Here is a 15518-nt window from a genome sequence, read left to right as displayed (position 1 = left end):
CCTCTTGACTATTTAAGAAAGTTTTATTTAACTTGTTTTATTTAATTATTTTGATCATTCTCTTAAGAAAAATAGGTGTGATATTTGTAAAAATAGAGTGTATATCCACAGTAACTATCATCAGCAACTGTGAGTGATCTGGAATTTTCCCTACTTGCAATGTAACAAATTAGCATAACAATTAACTTTTTTTCTTCCAGGACTGGGGTGGTGGGAGGACTGGGGTGGGGGGGCGTCTAGTGGAGGCCCAATAAAGGGAGCTAGTAACCAAGACCCTGGTGACCCTCTGGGACCCACCAGCTGCCCTCTTCCCACCTGGGCTCCAGGCAGGCAGCTGAGGCTACAGTCCTCACCCACAGGGGGCTCTTTATTCATGGTCAGCAGTGGCCAGGGCACAGGACAGGGACTGTGGGGTGTAAGGGCTGGGCTCCAGGGTCCCCATCAGGGGATGGGCCAGATGAGGACATTGCACAGGCAGAGGGTGGCGGCCACCTTCACCCGGCAGTAGAAGCCCATGCAGGCCCTGCAGCAAATCTCCAAGGAGCAGGGATACAGGCTCTGGATGGCCATGCCCACCAGCCCGTTGGCCACTTTATCCGAGAAGCTCATGGCCCCATACATGAAGGCTCCACCGTTTCATTGATGCTGACATTAACTAAGAAATTCCTGAGTCAGAGAAAAAAGCCATATTACTAGCAGAAATAGTAGTAGATACAGTTATCAATTTTTTTGGTGCAAGTTTCTGGAGCCTCCATTCCTATGCAGTCACATAAAGAGGATTAGTGATGCCTTCATACTCAGTAGGTGGCTTTACATGGGAGGAATCCTAATGTTAGGGAACCCAAACTTTTTTTTTTTTTTAACCCACTGGACAGTATACATGCTTACGTTTCCTTCTGGAGGGAGACATCTATCTTCCAAGCTGTTTGCTATCAATACATACCCATAAAGATAATCTACAGTAATCAGTATCTCTGACCACAAAAAGTACTGAAACGCATGGACTCATGAAAACTTGTCTCCTAACCCCATATATATATATATATATATACATATATATATATATATATATATATATAAAATCTCATTAAGATTTCCTATTATACAATAAAACCCATTAAGTTTGAATCTACCATTTTGGGAAAAATCATTATAATTTGTTCAAAATATATCTATTTGTTCTGAATCCATGTTATTTAAAAATAAAATATCACATGGATTTAATAAATAAATATGCTTTATATTTTACAATTATTTACACTGCTAGAATATAATAATTTCATAATACACACATGACAAAAAATTGGCAGGATAACATACTAGGCACAGCATAGGACTGGGTGTCAAGATACATAAAATATTGAGCAGCTACAACATTAACTAAGAATATGTCCTTTGACAAGTCATAGAACAATGCTGTGTTTCATTTCATTATCCATAAAACACAGAAAATGGACTGGGTGATCTCTGAGGAACTTTTAACATCAAAGAGTTAATAAAACTATGAAATGTGTTAGAAGTTTACAAAGAGTTTGCTGTTTTCTTTTTTTTCTCAATGTAATTCATTTCTTTTCAAGTCGATGAATTAAGTGAAACTTTATTGCATATAAATAAGCTAGGATAGATACACAGAGGCGATAACTATGAATATTCTCCCTAGCAAATTTAATATATAGGGAAATAGAACTGCCACATAAGTGTACAGGTTATGCATTACATAAAGCTAAACTGTGGTATGAGTGGGATTCCATAGATATATCTATGGAATATATATATATATATATATATATATGGAATATACATATATGGAATATACATATATGGAATATATATATGGAATATACATATATGGAATATACATATATGGAATATATATGGGATATATACATATATATGGAATATATATATATATCAAATAAGTAAATAGAGACTAAGAAAAACATGGGAATTAGGAAACAAGCATTACTGGGGAAGAGGAGTCAACCTAGAGTCTGTCCATCTTATCCTTAAAAAGAAAATAAAGAACTAAAGAAAAAAAGCATACATATTATTGATAAGGAGGGGCTGCAGCACAATACCCTTGAATATGATAATGCAAAATATTATTGTTATTAGTTTAAAGGAAGTTTTAACACATACAAATGTATATATTCATAAGCACACACACACAAAAAAAAAGACACAAGAAGACATGGTATAAAAACTTCCCTAGGAAACACATATAAAGTGAGGCTAATATTTTTTCTGTAGTTGTGAAAATGAAATAGCACATGAAACTAGGTTGTTAAATTGAGTTGATTATTGAGTATATAAGCATTAAGTCACTGGATATGACGGGTATTACTATGCATTCTCTGAGAAAACCAAGATAATACCTAATATAGTGCCATGGTATTTCCAATAAATTTTTAGTCTTAAAAAGTACTCTGGTTAGCTGAGTTAGACAAATGTGCAAAGGCACATTTCAATGGAAAAAAGCTATTGTTTTCAAAAAAATATATTGAAACATTTAGAAAATAATGAACCTTAGTAGATACCTCACACCATATGGAAAGTTAATTCAACAGGAACTACACACCAAATTGAAAAAATGTTAACACTATGAAGTTCCTGAAGAAGACAAAGGAGAAACTATTTGTAACTCTGGCTTTGGTGATATATTTTTAGATATAATACCAAAAACCTAAACCATTTTAAGAGGTTGAATGTTATAAAAAAATCTGTAAAATTTAGACTTCATCAAAATTAAAACAAACCTTTGCCTTGTTAAAGACATTATTAAAAGAAAGTAAAGCCAAGGCATAAACAGCAAGAAAATATTCAAAATCAAATGCTGATAAAAGAATTTATCCGCAATGTATAAACATTACTTGAAAATAATAAGAAAGCAAACAATTAAATATGGGCAAAATGTCTGAACAGACTCTTTACCAAAGAAGATGTATTACTGGCAAATAAGTATATAAAAATACACTCAACATCATTTATCATTGGGTAAATGCAAATTAAAACCACAATGTGACACCACTATCCATCTATTTGAATGACCAGAATCTAAAGACTGACATTAACCGATGCTAACGAAGATAAAGATCAACAGGAACTCTCTCATTAATGGCTATGGGAATGCAAAATGGCACTTCCTCTTTGGAATGCAGTATCTTTTAAGTTTAACCATAGACACTAGATAATCCTGCAATTGAGCTCTTATATAACAGAGATGAGTTGGAAGTTGCATTCACAGAAAATTCTATACATTACTGTTTATAGCAGCTTTATTGATACCCATCATAAACTGGAAGCCAGCAAAATATTCTTTGACAGACACATGACTAAACAATGCATTTTATAATGGAATATTATTCAGAGAAATAAAAGGACTGAGCTATTAATTCATAAATCCACACAGATAAATTTAAGGGCAATCTTCTGATGGAAAGGAGCTAGATACAAAAGGCTACATGCATATGGTATGTTTTCATTCATATGATATTCTAGAAGGCTCAACCCTAAAGAAAGGGATGAAAAAGATCAGAAATTCCCAGGGATTGGGATTGGGAAGAGTTGATTGTTCATGCATGGGGAAATTTTTAGGGTGATAAAATATATAATTTGATGCATTTCTAAAAGAATTTACAACCCTCCATTCCAAAGAATGTAGTTTAAAGTATAAAAAACAAGCACACACCAACACACAGGGCAATGTAGATCACATGATGCAGTATACACTGTGAAAGATTAATCTGTCTCGTAGATTTATGACATGACCTCGCTGAAGGGCATGAAGGAAAAGAAGTTGATCTATTTAATTTGGGGAACAATGTTAATTTTGTTGGAAATTCTAAGGCTAAAGGCAATCAGAACTGTACTCCAGTTGGTAATTTTTTTTTCTCACATGAGTAGACTTCAACAATTCTGAAAGAACTCTATATGAATATTAGCGCTGAAAAGGAAATAAATGGAAGATAATGAGAGCCAGGTTTTTCACTGTCAGAAAAAGACATTAGAAATAAGCAAGAAAGGAAAACTAGAATAAACCCTCTCATGATGCATAAAAGTCTGAGACATCATTATCTCCAAGTTGTTTAATATACACAGGAATTTATAGATGTAGTAGTAATTATGTGTTATGAGTTTTTATGTTTCAATGTATTTTCTACTTCTGTCTGTTAGGAAGACCTAGAAGCAAAGACACACAAGCAGCAGCAAAAATACTGAACATTCAGATCCTGGTTTCTAGGTACTATCTTATAATAAACAGAACCAAAGTTCTTGGAAAAGCGACTGAGTTTAGGGTTAGTGCAAGGAAAATGCAAGATGAATATAGAATACCTTATAGTGCCAGAAAATTAGGAATTTTCTCACTAATCAAAAAGATGGCAGGTTAAGGGATTATGGGAACCAATCTGAAAGGGCTCCCAATGGACAAAACTTGAACAGTTTGTGCAAGAAAATAAATTTATTTATAGTAAAATACATTAGTATTGGATTGTAACATTCTATTAGTTTTTCACTATTGCTGTAATAACACAAATTTAGGGACTTAAAATCATAAATTATCTTATAGTTGCATAAGTCAGAAGTCCAACAGGAAGCAAGCTGGGGGACAACTGGGGTGTTGGGAAGATTGTATTCTTTGTAGAGACTCTGGAGGACAATCTGCTCACTTGCCTTTTCCTACTTCTAAAGGCTGTTTTCATTTACCTTGACTAGGGGCCTTTCCCTCCATTTTCAGAGACAGCAATGTTGCATTCTTCTGACAGTTCTTCCTAAGTCTTATTTATCTTCCTCTGACTCTAGTCAAGAAAAAGTACTTATAAGGACTTGTGAGAGAAGAATGAACTCAGCACGGCAATCCAGGATAATCGCTCCATCTCAAGGCCCTTACCCTTAATCAGATCTGCAATCTCTTTTGCCATGTAAAGTAATATGCACAGACTCTGGGAATTGAGGAACCATTATCTGCCCATAAACACAAAATATAAAATGCATGTGCACCATTCCATACCGATACAAATAAATGTTTAAATAAATAAATAAATAGAAGAAAAGAGACAAATCTTTAGAGTTTTTCAAATAATAAATGTAGACCCACCCCTCTCTAGGAGGTAGAGCCTTTTGGAGAGCTGGGCTTAGTGACTCATTTATAAAGAATAGAGTATACATATGGGGAATATAATAACTGTAGAGTGGAAAAGCCTGTCAAACAGTACCTTAGCCGAGTGATCAAAGTTAACATCACCGATTATAAGTCATAGTTACATCATGTGCCCCCTGGTATGATGTGTCAAGAAGGCATTTCACTTCTGTGGGTATTCTATTGACCCACACCTGTCTGCTAAAATAGTAATAATAGCTAACATTAATCATGTGCCACCCATTGCTGAAGCATTTTACATGTTCTAGTTCATTTAACATTCACAACAGTCCAATACATCCATCCCCATTTTGTGAGTGGAGAAACTTGATCAAGTTTATGATCCTAATAAATAGCAGGGTTGGGATTTTAACCAGGGCTGTATGACAGCAGTGTGGGTACTCTTTAACATACAACACTGCCTCACTCAGAGATGAAGGGACTTTGTAGAGCTGCTGTGGAAGTGTTGCTCATGCCCAATGCAGGTCTCTTTCCTCTGTCTGGTAAAACCTTTCTAGACACAACCTCTAGTCTGTAATTATTAATATTTTTAACAACAGCTTTATTGAAATGGAGTTCATGTACCATAACTATTCCTTTTTTTTTCCAAGATTTATTTATTTATTGGAGAGAGAGAGTATGAGCAGGAGGGGCAGAGGGAGACAGAAAGAGAATCTGAAGCAGACTCCATGTGCTGAGCACAGAGCTTGGACTTGAGGTGTCATCTCATGAGTCTGAGATCATGACCTGAGCTGAAACCAAGAGACTGATGCTTAACCAACTATGCCACGCAGGCACCCACAATCTCCATTTTTTAAGTATAGAGTTATGTGATTTTTAGGATATTAAAGGAGCTATTCAAACATCACCACTATTGCACTTCAGAACATTTCAATCACCCCTAGGGGAAACTCCACTGCAATCACATTCAACATACTCCTTCTCCCACAACCTCTGGCAACTACCTATCTATTTGTGTCTCTGGATTTCCTATACTGGACATTTTACATAAATCTAATAATTCAATATATAATCTTTCATGACTTTTTTTTTCACTTAGCATAACATTTTCAAAATTCATTTGTGTTGTGCGTGTGTCATTAATTCAGTTTTTATTGCCAAACAATATTCTGCTGAAGGGATATACACTGGAATATTGTTTATTCACTCATCAGTTGATGGGAATTTGAATTGTCCCCACTTTTTGGTCTCTGAATAAAACTGCAGTGAATATTTTGCATAAGCTTTGTGTGAAAATATGTTTTCGTTCGTCTTGATAGATAAGTGGAAATTAAATCATGGGTCATACAGTAACTCTTATGTTCAACAATTTGATGAACTGCCAAACTGTTTTTGCCAAGATGGCACTCCATTTTACATTCCCACCAGCAACGTATACAAGTTCCAGTTTATCCATATCTTCACCAACACTATCATTATATTTTTTATTATAGTCATCTAGTGGGTACAAAGTGGTATCTTGTTGAGGTTTTGATTTTCATTTCTCTAATGACTAATGATGTTAAGCATCTTTTAATGTGCTTATTGGCTATATGTATACATTCTTGGAAAAATGCTTATTCCAAATTTTTGCTAATTTTAATAGGGTTATTGGAGTTTTATTTTTGAGTTCCATAAGCTCTTCATATATTCTAGATACAAATCCACTATCATCTGATATGCAAATATTTTCTGGGTTTTCTTTTCACTTGTTTTCTTGATGGTGTTCACTGAAGCACACATATTTTTAATTCTGAATAAGTAAAATATATCTATGTTTCAGATTTTGCTCCTTGTGCTTTTGGTGTCATATTTAAGAAACCATTGCCTAACCCAGGGTCACCAGAACTTATTCCTAAGTAAGAGTCATATAGTTTAATTCTCATATTTGGGAGAAAGATTCATTTTGGGTTAATTTTTGTGTGCAGTATAAGGAGAGATTCAACCTCATTCTTTTGTAAGTGGATATTCTGTTGTTTCATCACTGTTCACTGGAAAAACTATTTGCTCCCCATTGTATTGTCTTAGAACACTTGTCAAAAATCAGTATTTGCTTACTGTCTCAATTCTGTTACATTGAAATATATGTCTGTTCTTATCTACTCACCACAGAATCTTAGCATGTTTAATGTGATATTAAAAGGTGATAAATGGGGCAGCCCAGGCGGCTCAGCAGTTTAGCGTCTGCCTTGGCCCAGGGCGTGATCCTGGAGTCCTGGGATCGAGTCCCACATCGGGGTCCCTGCATGGAGCCTGCTCTTCCCTCTGCCTGTGTTTCTGCCTCTCTCTCTCTCTCTCTCTCTCTCTCTGTCTCTCAAGAATAAATAAATAAAATCTTTTAAAAAAGGTGATAAATGTGAAGAAAAAAGTACAACTTCACATAAGTAACCTGTTTATTTTAAGATCCTGTATTTCTGAGAAAAAAAATATTTCATTTTTTACTTTGATATCCATTTCCTGGTTGTTGCTGTTTTTTCCCCAAGATACATTTTTAGTTCCTATTTAGGTTAATCAATTAATCCTATATATGATATCAGGACAGCTCAATTTATGGGTAGTCATTGCCTAAAAACAGCAATAAAAATATCAAATGGTGATTTCAGACCTTTTTGCCACTTATAATTATGCGAAATGTATACAGTCGACCTGGGTGTTTTCTATATAATTTATTTCATATAAAATTAGGTTGTAATGAAAAGCAAAAGCAAAAAAATAAATGAGTGCTACTCATATTATTTATTTTAGTAAGAAAGTGAAAAGACATATGCAAAGTACAATTTTAGTGCAGTCAATAATATATGGATTTGTGCCTTATTCTTTAATGATGAAAGGTAATAATTTATTGTATATTCTTTCTTAATTTTAAATGATGTTATGTAGAAAACAAACATTAGTAAATAATGATGTACAGTTTAGCCATACATAAAGATCTTTTGTATTGCTCAGGATACCACTGGAAGTCAGTTGAAAAGAGTCTACTTGTGCTTGTAAAGTTCCTTTGACTTGGGAATTTGTGATGGCTTTATACTCTTACAGTAGTTCATACATGGCTGTTAAATTTTTTTGTTAAATTTTAGCAGATTTCTTCTTACCCATTTATATGAAAGTCTCTCCTTTCTCTGCCATAGGTGAAACAGTCCATATCCCACATATCTCAAAAAGATGGCTGACTTTCCCTTCTAGGAATTCAGGCTATTAGGTTGCCCTAAGACTTCATCTCACTGATGGTTTCGAGAAAAGTTATGATTTTGTAGTTTTCTTCTGAATTATTCTTGTTAGTTGGGAGAGATATTCTTTCTAACTTTCTGCATCCTAGACAGAGATGGAATATAGTGATTCTTCAGCAGATTACTGTTGAGAACCACTGTTACAAACAAGTAGAAATATAGCCTTGGAATTTGTGCAAACTTAAAATATACTTCAAGGATTATAGTAAAACCCCTATTTACAAGACACAGCCAATATCTGAAAACTTTCAGAAGTTTCCAGAGTATAAAATCACAGATGGGCTGTAAAGAAACCTCTTATCTTGATACATGTCCCTCCTCAAAACTCCAAAGATATGCTCTCAAATTTAAGATGATGTGCACACTACACATAACATGGTCTACAAATTTTTCATTATCTGGCCCTTCATTTCTTCTTAAGTTATCTATGTCTTACCTATTCTGATTAAGACACACTTTTCTACTTGCTCTTCAGCCACGCCTCAAGGCAACTGTAGTATTTGCTCCCTCTGCTCTGGGCTCCCACTTGTCTATGGTATGAATCCCATTTTTCAGAGACGTCTCTCTTAACTACTTTCCAAAATAAAATGAATGAAATAAAATTAAACAAAATGAAATGAAATAATAAAAAAAGAAAAAAAATGCCTTTAATCCCTAGATTCTCATATTCTTACCCTACTTTAATTTTTCTTCATAATTCTCATCCCCCAAAGCCATTATTGGTTTACTCTTGATCTCTGAATTGTCTCAGCATAGAACATTGTCAGTCATGAAGTAGCCACTTAAGGTTTATTTGCTAAATGTACAAATATGAATATGTTAATGAAAAGTAAATGAAGGATTAAAGATAGTGTCAAAAGTTTGCAATAAATTAAAATTTTCTAGTGTCTCTCTCTCTCTAGTAATACATCACTGAATATTCTGGGAAAATTCTCTAAATGGGGCAGGAGAGTCCCTTGATATTATTAGGTAATTTTTTTTTCATTTAGTTTTACAGGAAATGAAATAAATTATTGGGACATTAATATGACCTTTCAGCAAAGTACACAATGATATAAATGTTTCTGCTAAGAGATGCTTATTATAAGCAAGAATAAGTACATAGTATCTAAAGGTCTTTTTATTTCTCTCACAGAGTCATGTTTGCATGAGAATCGTGATAGACTGATTATCCCTCCACTACCCAACAATTTATTCATCCAGCCACCCACCTATCTATGCATCTATTTAGCTATCCATTTAGCTATTGACCAAGATGGCTATAATAGTCCCTTCAGTTTAACTAAATTTTAGACAATTTTCTTCCTGACTATAGTCTCCTGACCTTCTTTTTCTTGGAGCATTTATTTTACAAAATTTGCAATTGTAAATTTTTTCTTTGCCCCTTTGAGATGTAAATCTTCTCCTAGTTTCTTGCCAATTTTATAACCAAGGAAAATCGTTCTCTAGGACCTGAGAGCCCTGCGTTCCAAATGCAATCATCAAGAAAAATAATGTCCCTGTCTCTTCTCTGTGGCAAGAGAGGAACCTAACTTAAATTAATGTCAATTAGCAAGTACAGATGGCTTAATCACATTGACCAACCTCCCCACTAATATCTTCCAGGACATTTATACTAGCTTACTTCAACACTTAAAAACTCTCTTTGCCTTTTATTGCAGAGAAATTGAGTTCAGTGTTTCTCCTGTATTGTAACAGTGTTGAATAAAATCTTCCTTGTCTACCTAGTCTAGTGTGATTTTTCTTTGATACTATCCATCTAGCACTTGACAGAGACTGCCTAGGTTTGAATCCAGATGCCACCATGTAAAGGCTATGCCACTTTAAGAAAGATTTTATTCTCTCAGTAATAAATTCACTCACCTTTAAAATACAGAAATAATGCACCCGCTTCAAAGATGTATTAAAAGAAGTTAATGTAATAATATAATGTGCTTATATCAAAAACTATGATGCGATAAATCTTAACTATTATCTATGAAACTTTCCAAGTCTCAAATAAAGTAAAATATTTATTCAGATGTCATTATGGGCCTTCATTGTTCCCAACTTAAATAATGACAAAAGTATGATGACTTCCTGAGCTTGTATTGTTATTTTCACTCACCAACAGGATAGTCATCTTGTCATAATTCCGGATACTCAGACAAAAGCCTCAATAAATCTCAACTCATTTTCATCTTCATTACATGTATTCAGGATCCCCATGGAGCAAAATTTTAGAAATGTTGGGCAGTATTCAGTGCAGTTTAACCACATCCAATTCTTTCCTTTTTCTCTATGGTTACAGTGAAAGAAGGTCTGGAATTAGAGACTCTCTCTCTCTCTCTCTCTCTTTTTAAATCCCAAACACATGTCTTACTTAAAATTGATATATGGAGATAAATACTCAACGGACACAATAAGAGATGATTAAGGAAAAGGGAGCCCTGTGGCTTGCTGAGAAACAGCAAATGCTGTGGATTAACATGCCACAAGGAAATCAAAATGAGGTCTATTTCTGAAATCAAGTTACCATATAATTTCTACATATACAGTCCCTAAAAGCAGTAAGTTTTCTTACTGTTTATAATATCTACAGAATTGGATTTCTCCTATATTTCAGAACCGAGATACTGATGGCAATACAGAGACATAACTTTTCATAATTTTCCCCTGCTTTCCTTTTTAATAAAAATTATGAAATTTGCTTGAAAATCTAGATTTTTAAATGATGTGTTTATTTATTTTTCCTTAAATATTTAGGTACATTCACCATAGGCTATATGATCTCTTCATCATTTTTGTAGCAAATCTGACATCCATTTCTCAACATTTTTCTGTTGAATTCAAAGGTTTATTTAAATTATACAGTGTCCAAAATCCTTTTCTGAAGAGCAAAATTTATTTGAAAAATATTCTTGTTTAGATAGCCATTCACATAATATCCACTTATACAATATGGATTTTGGGAATGAGAATAGCCATTGTATTAAAAGCTCTTGCCTTAAATTAGACTATGTATAAATCCTACCAAAGAATTTTAGAGCAAAACAATTTATGAATATCTATTTTCTCCCTAATGGCAAGCAACAAGATATATTTCCTTCAAACCTCATCAGATATTTGAGCAACACAAAAGGATTGACTTACTTTATTTATTTAAAGTTTATTTCATGATGGGAATAGAAAACTTGCGATTTTTACTATGCAAATACAATATAAAAACTACAGAGTCCCTTGTCAGTTGATTATATCTAAAGTTTCCCAACCATTGTAGGACAGTTATTTTTAAAGGGTCCATATGGAATCTGCAAGTGGTAGTGACATTTTCAGATCTTTGTTTGTTTTCCCATTTGAATCCTCAAAGATATGCAGTAGCTTGCTGGGCATTTGGTTAGTCAAGTGTTATTGTTGGCCTCTGTTTCAGTGTTTCATTGGGGGATTTTCCTCCTAATCAAAATAAATAGGCTGTTTCATACTGAAAGTGATCTTATTGACAGATCCTAAAAATGTTAAATGAGCGACCTATCTTAGAAATGTTGTGTTCTAATTTAAAATCATTACAGCACTGGAGCCTTGACATGAAGTTATTTATTATAATTTCTTATTTGGTTAGTGTAAGCTACTCCATGTATTTATTGTTTAATTTTGGCCTTATTTATAATTATTAGCACAATAGTTACATTTATATTTACAACTTTAGTGTGAAAAAAATATAGCACAAATGAAAATCATTTCTATTTTATTATTTGATTTCACAGTTGCTGAATTGGTACTTAGGTATTTTAGTATTTATCAGCCATAAGCTTTTCAATAATTTCTATAACTTATCACATTTATTATATGTAATTTTTTCTAGACATATAAGGACAATGGTATTTACTTTCTTTGTAATTCAAACTTGCCCCCTCCACTCAACTCCAAGCAAACAAGAAGAAACAGCAACAAAAACACTACCAAGAAAAGACTTTTGAAAATTTTTTGTATGTTAACTGTTTACAATTTCACTATAAATATTCTTATTTTCATTATTAAGGAGGTACTGAAAGGACCGTGATATTTAAAAGTATATGCATTATCTAAAATATATGCTGTATTTTTTTTCTGGGAAATATGAGCTATTTCTTACTGAAGTAATTTCTTTATTTGAGAGTATATTATAGTGATTAGGATTGCACAGTCTGAGAATAAACCATGTGGGTTTGAATCCCAGATTTCTCTCTCACTGTAGTTTTTTTTTTTTTTTTTAAGATTTTATTTATTTACCCATGAGAGACAGAGAGAGGCAGAGACACAGGCAGAAGGAGAAGTAGGCTTCACAGGGAACCCAACACAGGACTTGATCCTGGGTCTCCAGGATCACACCCTGGGCCCAAGGTGCCAAACTGCTGAGCCACCCAGGGATCCCTCACTGTAGTTTTTGACATGTTGCAAAACTCATAATAAAACCCATTTCATACTGTTGATATAAGGAGTAAATAAACTTATGTAAACATACTTAGAATAGTGTTTGGTTTTTTACTGTCATCTCATTTTTATGACATACCTTTGTTCAGTTGAAAACTACAGCATTAGCTTTCTTCATACTGTAAAAAGAATAAAAAATGAAAGAAAGGAAGAGGAAAAGAAAAAAGGTGGAAAGAAAGAAGAAAGGAAGAGAAGGAAGAAGGATAAGATGTAATGGAACTAGTGTAAAAAGGATACAGATCTATGAAGCCAGAAAGAATGAAATAAATTATAATAAAAAAGAAATAAATTATAATCAAGATAGTGTTGTATGAAAGTACCAAAATCTTCATAAAAACTATATTATTACATAAGGAACAACAATGTTATTAATATGAGTAACATTTGATAAGTATTTTTGGTTGTTTCAATACTCTTGATCTTTGATATTCTTCTAATCTTGCTTACTCAGAGTTCTCTAAAACTCTGAAATTCAAATAAATATATTCAAAAACTAAATATAAGGAATAAATAAGAAAATCAGAAAAATATTAAGTGTAAAAAACATTGACCCAGTTAAAATTACTTAAAGTCATTTTCCATGAATTGTTATAATGACTAAGACATAAATTGAAACTCTATATGAAAGACAAAGCTTCAAATTATACTTTCTCTAATTAAGCATTCGTTTTTCTAAATCCAATTTTAAATGCTTTATAGATAAGATTATTTGGCATTTGCTTCTTAGTATCTGAGGAAAGACTACATTGTCCTAATAAGAAGGATATGAATCTATATTGCTACATTCAGGCTTGAGACAGAAGCTGAAAAGCATTTTCTGGCCACAGATTCTAATGAATGAATTAGTCTAGAATTAACTTGCTGTTGATCATTATTCTGGCATCATTTTCCTCATCTGTGAAATGGAGATAAAAATATATTCCATGTTTTTTAAAGATATTTGTTCAGAAGAAAAACTTAGATAATAAAATCATTTTATTAACTCAAAGCACTGCCTGGTTATTTATTAATTGTGATACAATTTATGAATTATAATGACTAAATTTATGATTGTATCAGGCATTCAATAAATCTTTCAAGGTCAATCTTCTACCACTTTTCAAAAAATTAATAGATATTTTTAGAGCAGCATTAGGTTTATGGTAAAATTGAGCAGAAAGTACAGAACTTTCCACTTACATTCTTTCCCTCCATCTTCGATTTCCTCTATTATTAACATTTTGTATTGTAGTGGTGCATTTGTTACAAGTGATAAAACAATATTGATGTCTAAAACCTAAAGCCTACAATTTACATTAAGGTTTATTCTTTATGTTGTACATTTTTCTGGGTTTTACCAAAAGCATAATGTCATGTATCTACCATTACAGTAGCATATGCAGTTGACTCACCACCCTAACAATCCCTCATCCTCCACCTATTCATCACTACCTGCCCCTCAACAAATAACTCCTGGCAAACACTAATCTTTTTTGCTTTTTTTTGCCTTTCTGTGAATATCACGTGGTTGGAATCACACAGGATGCAGCCTTTTTGATCAGACTTCTTTCATCTCTCAATATGTAAGTTTCCTCCGTGTCTTTATATGACTTGAGGCCTCATCTCTTTTATCACTGAGTTGTATGGATGTGCCATGATTTGTTTGCTTCCAATTCTTGGTAATTATGAATAAAGCTGCCATGAATATCAGTGTGCAGCTTTTGGTGTGGACATATGTTTTCAATTCATTTTGGTAAATATCTAGGAGAGTAATTGCTGGGTTGTATGGTACAGCTATGTTTTTTTTTCTAAGAAATTGCCAAACTAAAGTGGCATTATAATTTGCATCCCCAGAAAATAAACAACAGTGAGATTTCTTGTTGCTTCCTTTCCCCATCAGCATTTGGTGTTGCCACTGTTTGATATTTTAGTGTAGTGATATCTTAGTTTCACTGGCAATTTCCTGGTTACGTATAATATTGATTTTGAGAATTTTAACATAGGTGTATTTGCTCTCTACATATCTTCTTTAGTGAGGTGCCTATTAAGATGGTGGACAGACGGGTGTGGGGTATTGGCAAAATGGGTGAAGGGAAGTGGGAGATATAGGCTTTCAGTTTGGAGTGAAGAAGTCATGGGAATAAGAGGCACAGCGTAGGAAATATAGTCAATGACATTGTAATTGTGATATATGGTGAGATGGTAGCTACACTTGTGAACACAGCATTATGTATAGAGATGTTAAATCACTATGTTGTACACCTGAAACTAATGGAACATTGTGTGTCAACTATATTCAAATAAAAATTAGAAAGTATTTTTCCCATGTTTTAATTGATTTGTTTGTTTTCTTATTATTGAGTTCCAAGTGCTCATATATATTTTATTTTATTTATTTTTATTTATTTTTTATAATAAATTTATTTTTTATTGGTGTTCAATCATGTGTATTTTAGATACAAGTCTTTTCTGAGTTACATGCATTGAAAATATTTTCTCCCATTCTGTGGCTGGTCTTTCCATTCTCATAACAGTGTCTGCACACAGCAATATTGTCTGAAGCCTCACTGTTAAATCCAAGAAAACTTAGGTTTTTCTATTGTTCTATTACAGATGTTTTATAGGTTTACATTTACCCTTACATCTATGATCCATTTTGAGTTAATTTTTTGAAAGTGTAAAATTTGTGTCTGGATTCTTTTTTTTTTTTTTTTTTGGATATGGAT

This window comes from Canis lupus, chromosome 22 (assembly GCF_003254725.2).
Source record: "Canis lupus dingo isolate Sandy chromosome 22, ASM325472v2, whole genome shotgun sequence".
NCBI lineage: Eukaryota > Metazoa > Chordata > Mammalia > Carnivora > Canidae > Canis > Canis lupus.
This window is presented reverse-complemented; position numbering follows the sequence as displayed.